The sequence below is a fragment of the Ochlerotatus camptorhynchus genome, unplaced genomic scaffold (assembly GCF_037179485.1).
Source record: "Ochlerotatus camptorhynchus isolate MF236.1 unplaced genomic scaffold, CSIRO-AGI_Acam_v1.1 ptg000232l, whole genome shotgun sequence".
Classification (NCBI taxonomy): domain Eukaryota; kingdom Metazoa; phylum Arthropoda; class Insecta; order Diptera; family Culicidae; genus Ochlerotatus; species Ochlerotatus camptorhynchus.
The window spans coordinates 9,143,235-9,155,331 of NW_027040722.1; positions in this window are offsets into that span (position 1 = coordinate 9,143,235).

The window sequence follows — 12,097 nt, forward strand, 5'->3', positions numbered from 1 at the left end:
ACATAAACAACTTTGAATATACGTGTATTCTGGTTGTCTGGGTATCGTAGTTCCCTAAGCTTCCACGAAGTTGTATAAAATTCTATGAAGTATCCTGAAGATCTATGAAGGTCCCTGAACTTTTACGAAGTTCCACGATTTTCTATGAAGTTCTTTGAAATCAAACGAATGGCTCTCTTGACCTCTAAGAAGTTCCCTGATGTGACGTGATGATATGTTCGTCAGCCAAATTTCACAATAGACCATGTAGATCATGATGATTATGGTGGATGATTTCTGATGTATTTGTAAAAACTATTTTGCCGTGCTTTGGGATTACAAAGATTACATGCTAATGGGTTAAGGTAATGCTCACCTGTGAACGTAAGACATTATTAGAAAATAACAGAGCGAGAGAGAACTATGGAAGCCAAGATAAAAGGCGGTGACATGTAGAAGTTCCTCCGGAAGAAGTACTCATTTCACCAGATTCCACTAGCTAGTCTAAGCAAGGACTCAAAAAAACTGCAAATACTGAGTCTTTTCATCAGTCGAGACTAGCTTCATAACGTTCTTACAACATATCAATGGTTTTTCGATCACATATGAATGATTTTGAATGTTGCGCGTTTATGTCGAAAGAACTGACGAACGAAAAGGAATCCGAGCTTAACTTAGCAGTGAGCTATCCCGCTAGCTCATTTTAATGCGAACGGAACGTAATTCAACCCAAAGTCACTGAAAGCAAACTCAATCGATATCTACTCGAAATTGTACGGCATTCTTATATTGAAAACAAAAGCATGGTTTTCATCTTTCGTCTATTCGACCAGAATACGAAATCTCTTTCTGCCCTCGGACTTTGCTTAAAACTAGCACTTATGACGATGGCCCCCCTCTGCTCCGCTGCCACTGTAGTTCTGCTACCATTTACCGCAACCGTCGGAGTATTCACCATCTCGACGCACCCAACACAAAATATCACTCGGAATCTCACTAGCTCGTAGCGCTGCACTCCGTTACTCTGCTGTTGCACCAATGCACCACCTTGTAGCGTGCACTGCCTTGCGATACGCTACGCTGCCGCGCGACTTCTCGCTACTGCACTCAAGCGACACGCAATGTTGTGCCAATCCGATGTGGTTCTTGTCCCTGCTACTGCTTTTTCGCAAGACGTCAATTCTCCTACTTGCTGTGGCTCCGAAAGGCGAGCGGTTCCCAGGTAGACTGGTTTCGAAATAACACGCTGGACAACGGTGGAATTGCAACTTCTCCCGATAGAGTGAATTCGTCCGTTCGTAGATCGATGAGCAGCGCTGGTAGATCGATTCGTTCGGTTCGATTGATCTGTGAAAGTGATCGTGGAAAGAAAAAAAGGCCCTCTATCGAGGCCAACCAGCATTAGAGCCTCCTCGTAGGGTTATGAATCTGCAGCTGTTACCTTTCGAAGGCCTTTCTATTTCGCCTCTCCAAGCACGGTAGAAAGTTCTTGTAGTTTTGTCGGCATGACTCCAAAATTTGTAACACTACACCATTCAAGCGGCAACAAAATTTTTGTGGAAGGTAACATGGTGAGCAGGTGGAAGCCGTACTATGACGAGCACCTCAACGGTGAAGCAGCAGAAAACGAAGGTGGTACGGCCACAGACCTTGGAGCACGCGCAGAAGACGACAGGCTACTGGCCCCCGATGGCTGAAGAACAAAAAAGCAAGTGGTGTAGATCAACTACCAAGTGAACTATTAAAATACGGTGGGGAAGCACTGGCTAGAGCGTTGGACTAGGTAATTGCCATGATTTGGAAGGAGGAGACACTGGAGGAGTGGATGGAAGGTGTCGTATGCCCAATCTACAAAAAGGGCGACAAGTTGGATTGCTGCAACTACCGCGCGATCACACTGCTGAGCGCCACCTACAAGGTACTCTCCCAAATTCTATGCCGCTGCCTGTACGATTTACAAGAGAGTTTGTGGGGCAATACGGGAATATGGAATAAATTTTCGTGATTCGGCAGGTTCTGCAGAAATGCCGCGAATACAACGTGCCCACACATCATTTGTTCATAGATTTCAAATCCGAATACGACACAATCGATCGAGATCAGCTATGGCAGAATATGCACGAGTACGCATTTCCAGATAAACTGACGCGATTGGTCAAGGCGATGGATTGAGTGATGTGCGTTGTTCGAGTATCGGGGACACTCTCAAGTCCCTTTGAATCTCGAAGGGGGTTACGGCAAGGTGATGGACTTTCGTGTCTGCTATTCAACATCGCGTTAGAAGGTGTGATCAGAAGAGCTGGGATAGACACGAGTGGCACGATATTCGACGCTTCGCCGATGACATCGACATCATGGCACGGAACTTTGAGACGATGGCGGAAACGTACATCAGACTGAAGGCTAAAGCTAGGCGGATTGGACTTGCCATTAACGCATCAAAGACAAAATACATGAAAGGAAAAGGTTCTAGGGAAGACAATGTTAGCCTCCCACCCCGAGTTCAGATTGACGGTGACGAAATCGAGGTGGTCGATGAATTCGTATATTTGGGCTCACTGGTGACCGCCAAAAATGAAACCAGCAGAGAAATTCAAAGATGCATTATGGCAGGGAACCGTGCTTACTTTAGACTCCGAAGGACGCTCCGGTCGAATAAAATTCGGCGCCGCACGAAGTGGACTGTCTATAAGACGCTGATTAGACCGGTGGTCCACTACGGCCACGAGACCTGGACTATGCTCATGGAGGAGCAACGCGCCCTTGGTGTTTTCGAACGGAAGGTGTTGCGTACCATCTACGGTGGAGTGCAGATGGATGACGGAACGTGGAGGAGGCGAATGAACCACGAATTGCACCAGCTGCTGGGAGAACCATCCATCGTCCACATTGCAATAATTGGGCGACTACGGTGGGCTGAGCACGTCGTAAGAATGCCGCACGACTACCGGTTCACGGTTTGTTTCACTACTAGATCGTATTCTTCACGAGTGATTCTTATACAACGATAATATACAAAAAGTGATTTCTGTGTGCAACACTTTTGATAAATCAGAATAAATAGCAAACGAAGGGAAGATATATATTCCATAAGATGCGAAAGTTCTTGATTAAAATCATGCTACAGATATTCCAAGAAAGATTTAAAGGAGTAAAAGTGTCTCAAATTAAAAATCTCGGGATACACGCGTTGCCGGAATTTATACATTTGTCAGAATCCCGGGATTTTTTTTTATCCTGGGACATTATAACAACTGAAGAAGTGTTTAAAAAGAAAACTACGGTGAGATCCAGCGTAATGTCCCAGCGGGGATGTAAGAAAACAAAAGAAGAAGAAGAAGTCTTATATCATCCCGGAGCCCTTTGGTAATCGCTTCTGAAATTCCCATAAAATAGCATCCGGAATTTCATTGGAATTCTTAACATTCTTTCCAAAAACTGTGCTCCATTCCCGTCTGAACTTGGAATTTAATCATCTCGGAACTCCGTGGGTAGTTCCATGTGGTTCCATCTGAAAGCACTCAAATTCAGAATGGGTGACAACCCTATAAATTGAGACTCAAATCGTCAGCAAGAAGCGCCAGGTAACGACCGAAGTTGCTAGATATACATCATGAGCAGAAAATATGCCACCAGCAGTATTGCAACGGGCAGGTGGTTAGATATCAAAACGTGCACCACGAATCGCATAAACAGTCGACTCGACGAACTGAGGCCATCAACAAATACAATGTGGCCTTTTGGAAACAAAGAGGAAAGCGGTGAAGTCATCAAGAATGATCTTTCATCCCACGACGTGATACCGTACTCCTTAGACGGAGCCTTCATCATCGGTGCACTGGTAGCGATCCTGGTTTACCGATGGCGGTTAAACTCAAACCGCTTGCGTCAGCTAGAACGCTGCGTTAAACGACACGAGCTGGACGGAGTCAGCTCAACATGACCGGATGCGGAGGAAATTCGAACCCAGACGACGACGCAGCGTAAGATGACGCTGCGCTCAACAACACACATCAAGTAAATGAAATTCAATGTATTAAAAATCGAAATAAATTCACTCTTAGTCTAACTTCCAAACGAGTTGGGTCTTTTTTTGTATATCACAAGTCAGATTTGTACCCTGGCAATGGAATATTCAATTCTAATCTTAAAATTATAGCCTAAGGCAGCACAGACCTGTTCTTCCCTGAAATCCGCTTATCAAAGATATTCGTTTCTGAATCAAAGCAATTTCTTCTACTCACCTCGTCGGTAATAACTCGTTTATCGCTGCAGATGAATTGGAAATGTCCTACCGAACAATAAAAATCCTGTTCCAAATTTGAACCATCCCCAACGGCTAATTTATGATCTTCTCTGCCTGAATGAGACATCAAATTTACTCCTCCGCGCCCCAATCTAGCACGTGATAAAACATTGGAAGGTCTTCAAGCTTCAGGAGCAACCACCGCATCACAAGCGCATAAACACAAAACCGAAGGAACCAGGCCCAAAGTAAAGCCGTTCCGTGCCTTTTCCCGGTAAGTGGGTAATAAAATCCGGAATATGCGTACGCCCACGACACATGTGCATAGGTATGATATGTATGTATATTAGGGTGCGCCATTTTGAAAAAAAAAATGTGGTAGATTTCTTATAGGCCACCTTCCACATTGATTCATAACCCCAAAATATAAGTCAAAAAATAATAAACATTGATGACGGTTTAGGAGTCTCGAAAATTGAGATTTTGATAATTATTAAACTTCACTTACAACGCTCTAATGTTGGTAAAACTTTTAGTCATTGTCATAGAAACCAGTTCCCAAGCTGGGAAATTATCTGATTAATACCTATTTCTGTGCCTGATTTAAACATGTGGTGTTGATCAAGCCTCTTGTCAAAATACCAAAGAATAATACCAAAAACTTGCATGCAAAATATTTTTTCAGTAGTTGGAGATGCTTAACGTCAAATATCAGACTTAAAGTGGTCATTTTATACGATAGATGAGGAGATGAAATAATAGAGTTGATAGTTCCGTTAGAGTACGGCAGGGTGAAAATTGTATATAGAGTGTTGAAAGCGAGCAAAAGTCAGTTTCGAGGAAGGTACGATTCGGGTTGATCATCTCCTTTACCAAACTCTATCGATTCAGTCGATTGTTTCACACTCAAGTCGCCATCTGATGTAAACATCAACCCAAATTGATATTTTTATATCATAAGAATACCTGTGCGATGTTTTTAGGTATTGTATTTTCATAATTTAGTATTGGGATAGTATTGTGGGAAATTTTCTTTAGTTGATATTATTTTGTGGATAGAGATATTCGTTTTTTAGCATTTGAACATCTGGAATTTAAGTTGAAGCGACACAGGTAAAATTTAAATTGTTTCCATAGTCACTCCCATACAAATTTCATACCATTTTTCGCGACCTCTAAACCTTCATAAATTTACCATTTTTCGCAAAGTCTCATATTTAGGGGTTAGGAATCAAACGGGTAGGTATCGCATAAGAAATCAAACACTTTTTTTTTCAATCAAAATGAAGCACCCTAATGTATATCCTTTCTTGAAAGTATGCACCTTCCCTTCATCGGCACCACCACACCACCGGTTCGGAAGAGAAAGGAAAATGCCGAAATTTCTGGGATTTCCAGCTCCTGCTCATACATAACGCAAACGGAGCAATAAGAATAAGCGGAAGAGCGCTGCACCAACCGGCATCTTGCGTTTTTGATGAACTTTGCCTTGGGTACTGAAGCCTTGTACGTGTACGGTTTCATTACACCCAGTAGATTTCCAGGCTCACTTCCCACCCGAAAACGAGTGTGCTAAATTAATATTTAATTAGCGTGTAAAAGCGCTGCGCTGCGAGAAGAATTCATGTAAATGAAGATGTGTTCGCATGAATAATCCTTAAAGCAGACAGCCCTTAGCCTGTCGTGCAGGGGATTGGAGCGGATTGCAGGATTTAAGCAACCGAGCTGTAATCAGTGCATTGAAAATTCCCACTAATCAGCTTTCCAGATTCATCCGACGAAATCAATTGCGAAAAAGAATAGGAAGAACACTTGCTTCCATTAATGGCAGTAATTGAAGCACGGAATGTCCCAACGAGCAATCTCGAAGACACCATGTAATCGCGGAAATTGAGTGTAATTAAATTATGAACAAAGAGAAAACGAAAGAGGAAAAGTTTTATCCTTTATCGACGTTTTCTCGATCTCACGCAAGCTTCCGAGAAAAGGAATTTCATCAGCCCCTTCCAGTCCAAGCAGGCAGCCCGCGGTCAATCCAATCCGTTGCCTTCGGTATGAGGTGAAAATTGCCTATAATTGAGACCCCGAAAACTTTATGTAAGTTGTGATGTTTACACTGAGCAAGTGGTTGTTAAGCTGATTGGAGACATTAGTTTCCTGTAAGGGAATCCTCATGGGTCACGGGACCATTTTTAAAAATACTTAGAACTGAACGTTGAACTTATTCATTTTTTTCGTGTCTTTGAAAGCAGAAGAAATACATACATATCGACACATCTACAAGCAGTGTCTGTTTTTATCATTTACCATCACATGCAAGGAGTAGCGTTTCAACCCAGTGTGGATGACTTGCGTTCGTTTCGAATATCTTTGCTGTCAACGAGCAAAATGAACAAATGAGTTCGTTATACATCAACGAATGCGCGTTTGTTGATACTCACTACTGCTTAATTATCCAACCCAAAATTGTCAATATCAGAAGCGATGCTCTAAAGCAAAATAATCTAATTCATTTTGGGCAAAATGATTATTTTGAATATTGTCGACTCCAGAGCCTAAAACCTCGATATTATCAACAATTCATCATGAGGAAATAATTTTCCATAAATCTGTGTATAAAAACCAACACAGCTACATACTACAGCTCTATATTTGTGTAATATGAAAATAATAATTTTGCATTTGATCCTCAAAATCAGCTTCATCAAGATGAAGATGAATATTGATATTGACAACCCTAATAAACAAATACCATAATACCATAAATCTATTGAAAATTCTAATACCGGTAAAACCGGTATTTGGACAAAGTTCTAAAAGAAATAAAAAGCTACAGTGCAAAGGGCATCGTAAATGATCTTCATGTATTTGCCTTTCAATCTCTCTGCATCGTAGTAAAGGGTGATACGGTCAAAATTTGGTCAATATCAACTTGACGTATTTCTTTCAATTTTGCATTTAAAAAACCTGAACACCCCTCATTTTGAAGGTGTGTGTGTGTAGAATGTTGCTCCTATTTTGATTTTGGAATTCACTCTTCAGTTGTCAAAATGCCGTCCAAGCAAGAAGAGCAGCGTATCAAAATTTTGCTCGCGCATCGCGAAAATCCGAGCTACTCGCACGCAAAGTTGGCAAAATCGCTAAAAGTTGCCAAATCAACCGTTACAAATGTAATTAAAGTGTTTGGGGAACGTTTGTCGACAGCCAGGAAGTCTGGATCGGGGGGAAATCGAAAACCGGAAGCCGCTGAGACGACAAAGAGAGTTGCCGGTAGTTTCAAGCGAAACCCTAACCTCTCTCTCCGAGATGCCGCAAATAAGCTGGGTGTATCGTCTACAACCGTGCATCGAGCCAAAAAAACGAGCCGGACTATCGACTTACAAGAAGGTAGTGACTCCAAATCGCGATGATAAACAAAATACGACGGCCAAAGCGCGATCCCGGAGGCTGTACACGACGATGCTGACGAAGTTTGACTGCGTGGTAATGGACGACGAAACCTACGTCAAAGCCGACTACAAGCAGCTTCCGGGACAGGAGTTTTATACGGCAAAAGGAAGGGGAAAGGTAGCAGATGTTTTCAAGCACATGAAACTGTCAAAGTTCGCAAAGAAATATCTGGTTTGGCAAGCCATCTGTACCTGTGGCTTGAAAAGCAGCATTTTCATAGCTTCCGGGACTGTCAACCAAGAAATTTACGTGAAAGAGTGTTTGAATAAACGTCTGCTGCCTTTCCTGAAGAAACACGGTTGTTCCGTACTGTTTTGGCCGGATTTGGCATCTTGCCATTACGGTAAAAAGGCCATGGAGTGGTACGCCGCCAACAACGTGCAGGTGGTTCCCAAGGACAAGAACCCTCCCAACACGCCAGAGCTCCGCCCAATTGAGAAATACTGGGCTATTGTCAAGCGGAACCTAAAGAAGACCAAAAAACTGCTAAGGGCGAGCAGCAGTTCAAGGCAAACTGGCTTTCTGCGGCGAAGAAGGTGGACAAGGTGGCTGTACAAAATCTGATGGCAGGGGTCAAACGTAAGGCCCGGCAATTCGGATTTGGAAAAGCGGAAGCCTAACTGAATATTTTTCCTGAATTTTATACTAATTGAACTTGAAAAAAGAAATTTAATTTGATTTTTTAAATAAACGATTTTGACCGTATCACCCTTTAGGCGAACTCTTGTCGAACAACTTTTGTAAAACTGTTTGCTGACGTTGACGTTGAGCCAGAACTAGAAGCTGCAAACTTCGACTGCTGCAACCGTCTTTCATTTTTTTCCTTTACGGTCAAACCATAGAGGTAACTCTAAGACCACTGGGTCCCGAAGAAAATCATTATTATTTTTGGCTCACTCAGTACCAGAACAACGGTCCCAAGCAGTCCCAAGCTATTTCACTCACCCCTGCATGTTCTGCATGAATCCACACACCCCTGATGTTATCTGTCAAACTTTCATAGCGAATCAAAACAAACATAGTGTAGTAATAGAATTTCAACTAGAATAGGGTACGTTAATCGTTTGCTTGGGACCAATAGGCTACTAAAGTGGTGAGCCAATTTAAAATCGTTAGTTTCGTATTGATTGTTGGTCAAACCATCGTTCTCTGCATCAGCTGCATCATCTAGTCGATTGAGTTCCTCTCTAAGCTCGATCTCTGCATTCATTCCGTTCCCTTCCAAATCAATCAAACGATGTAGTATTTCAATCGACTGCTTTATCAAAGCAGTCCGCGAAGTCTTGAAGAATATTCCAAAGTCATTTGTCATTGTATCGCGGACAGAGCGGTTGCTCATAAATGCAAACAAATCTGCGTAGACGAACCGTCTTTCTGAAATTCTTCCAACAAGAGACTCGAGGAGCTGTTTCGCGATATTTGAAGTTTGTTCCGAGAGCTGCCCTAGCATAAAGTGTAAGCCCACATCGGCTTCATAGATCGTACAATCCAGTTCCAGCGCTTCAACAATTTCTTTGATTGTTATCAGTTCTTCTTCGCTAAAACTAATCTTGTTCTTGGTTTTCAGATCGAGCAGGGATTTTTAAACCGCAGTCCGGAGGTCGTAGAATCGGCGCAACATTGTCAGCAGGCTTTTCCATCTTGTTATGCAGTCAGCAAGCAAACTTATTTCTTTTCCGTGGTCTGCTTTGACATTTTTCTGGAGTACCGTGCCGATTCAAATTTCGGACACTTAAACTCGAATTTCGGACACTTTTAAAAGTTGATTATCTCGGTCGAATATGATCCACATGTCTTGTAAATTTTAAATTTTTTTGACTAGTGCCCTCCACGATCATCTAACATTATTACTTTGTTTCTAACTGGATGTAATATTTAATTAAAAATGAAAGTGTCCGAAATTTGAATCGTCCGAAATTTGAATCGGAACGGTACTTCGTCATTTTTCACTGGAAATTTTCTGAAGAGCTTCACTGTATCTTGTAATTTTTTTGTACCGTTGTACAGTATTCGGGCATAATTGTGTGTTCGTCGTGGTCTGTATTGCCAATCGTGAAAAAATCGGAGTTTCCATCATCGCCATCATCCGTATCTGTGTCAGTATGCTTTCTTGTACAAAACGTCGATTACTGCTAGGTGTAGTCCATGTGCTAAACATTATTGATCCGTAGCGGGAACCTCGTTGCCAACTTTTTTCATCACCGACGCTCCATCTGTTGTGATAGCCATCAAGGAAGGACTCTCCAGTGATATTCCATACTGTTCCGTTTTCGATGAAAGAAGCTCAACACACCGCTCCGCGTTCATGGATCCATCTACTCTTTGCAAGCCTAGGCTCCACGTTTTGTTGGCAGCATGAGCATTTACATTCATGTAACGTCGATTCCTGTTGGATGTCCACTCGCCAAACGTGAGACATAGTTTCCTTCCATCCTTTTTTATGTCTTCGAATTCCTTCCGGAATTCGTTGACAACCTTCTCAAAAAAAAAAAAACATTTCCACTCGATGCCTTATTCCTTGGTGAGTTCGTGGGATGTCGTTGAAACCACGAGCAACTAACCCTTGCCTTATGTCCTCCGATTTGCATATTGTGTGGAATGAAATTCCGTCCTTAGCAGATAGTCGAGCAAGAACAGCATCGATAGGGCAATCCTTTGAAAAATATTGAACGATGGTTCTCTTTTCTTACTGGATCCGGATGTTGATGCAATTTGCTCAGATGTTTCAGACGGGGCAGATGCATTTCGTTTGGCCAATATTATTTCATGTTGTGTTCGTAGATGCGCAATAAATCCACTTGTGCTAGAACCTTCACACTTGATAACTTTATTGCATTTGACACACTTTGAATTTCCTCTGTTCTGTTTTCCTCGTAAGAAATAGTTCCAGGCAGAATATTCTGGCACTCCTGGCTTCACCTTTTCTTCAAAATCCATTTTGTAATATTGTTCTCACGGAATCGGTTCAAAATCAATGTTTCAGACGCTGCTTGCCAACTTGTCAACGAAAACGACTACTTCACGACTGCGCACTTTTAACCCGAAACAAAATCAATCATTCATGCCGTCTCTCTCATTCATACAGATTCATTGACCAGACCAACGATGACGTTCGTGAGTTATTGGTGTCATCAGAGCTTAACAAACCTTAAGTTCCACCTCTCTCGATACACGCTAACATCATTTTACTCAGACGATTCAAAGAGATTACCCAGATTGGGCATAAAGCGGGCTTGGTGGTGTAGTTTAGCAAATTTGGTTAACATGTTCAAAATTAAGAAAGCTGCTTTTGTTTTTCTTTTAAATTGATTATACTTTTGTAATAATATACCGAAAATACCGGTTTTTGTTTTAAAAAAACCGGTATTTCGGTATTGAAACACAGCACGGTAATACCGGTTAACCAACCCTAGTCGTTAAGCTCTCTTTTATGGTTATTTTTATTAGGGAACAACACAAGCGATAATAGACGAGTGCACGGGTGAACTTTTGTTCATCTACTGAAGAAAAAAAAAATGACACAAAAGCGGGGCCCTGTTTACTAAAAATGAACACATGCATAATGCTCGCGTAACATTTGAAAAGGGCCTATAAACTTTTGTAAATAATTTGCTATGTCCTTTCCACGAAAACCGAAATACGCCCACGCAAACCAAGAGCACTATCAGGAAGGGGAGAATTTCCCCTACCCTATGGTGTTGTTAGTTTGCGTGAGCGTAATCGGTTCGTGCGAAATTGGCCTAGCATGTTTTGTGTACAAAAGGTGATAGGCCCGTTCCAAATGTAACACGAGTATTATTCATGTGTTCATTTTTAATAAACAGGGCCCCGTTGTTGTGTCATTTTTTGTCGAGTGAGTGAACTCAAATTCTTCGGTGCACTCGTCTTTAAACGTTCAGCCACGAATGACCGAAAACAAATGTTGACTTCGATACTCATGTACCGTATATCACAATAATGAATATGAAAAATGAATAATGAACATTTAGTATTCATGATTAGTAAACATTGGCCGCAGCTTGTGTCACTTTTTCTCGAGTGAGTGAACTCAAATTCTTCGGTGCACTCGTTCATAGGTTGCCTTGATCAAGATAAATTCATGCAGGTAGTTGGTCTATCTGTTAAGGTTGTCTAGATTTTCAGCTTTGTTGAGTGTAGAAGGAATGATTTTTATCAGCACTGTCTACAAGTTTAAAATATCAAACGGCCTGAATTCAATCCCAGTCGGCGCCGCCGAAATTTTCTGGCAAAATGACACTCCTACACTCTAACGATAGTAAAAAAGTTCCTTATTCCAGAATTGATTCAGATTTTCAAAACTTGTAGTTCAGTGTATGAGTAACAACTTTGCTGAATATTGCATCATGAATTCAGTTAGATTTATTGAGATATACGCATTTGAATTTATATGAGCATTTTGTA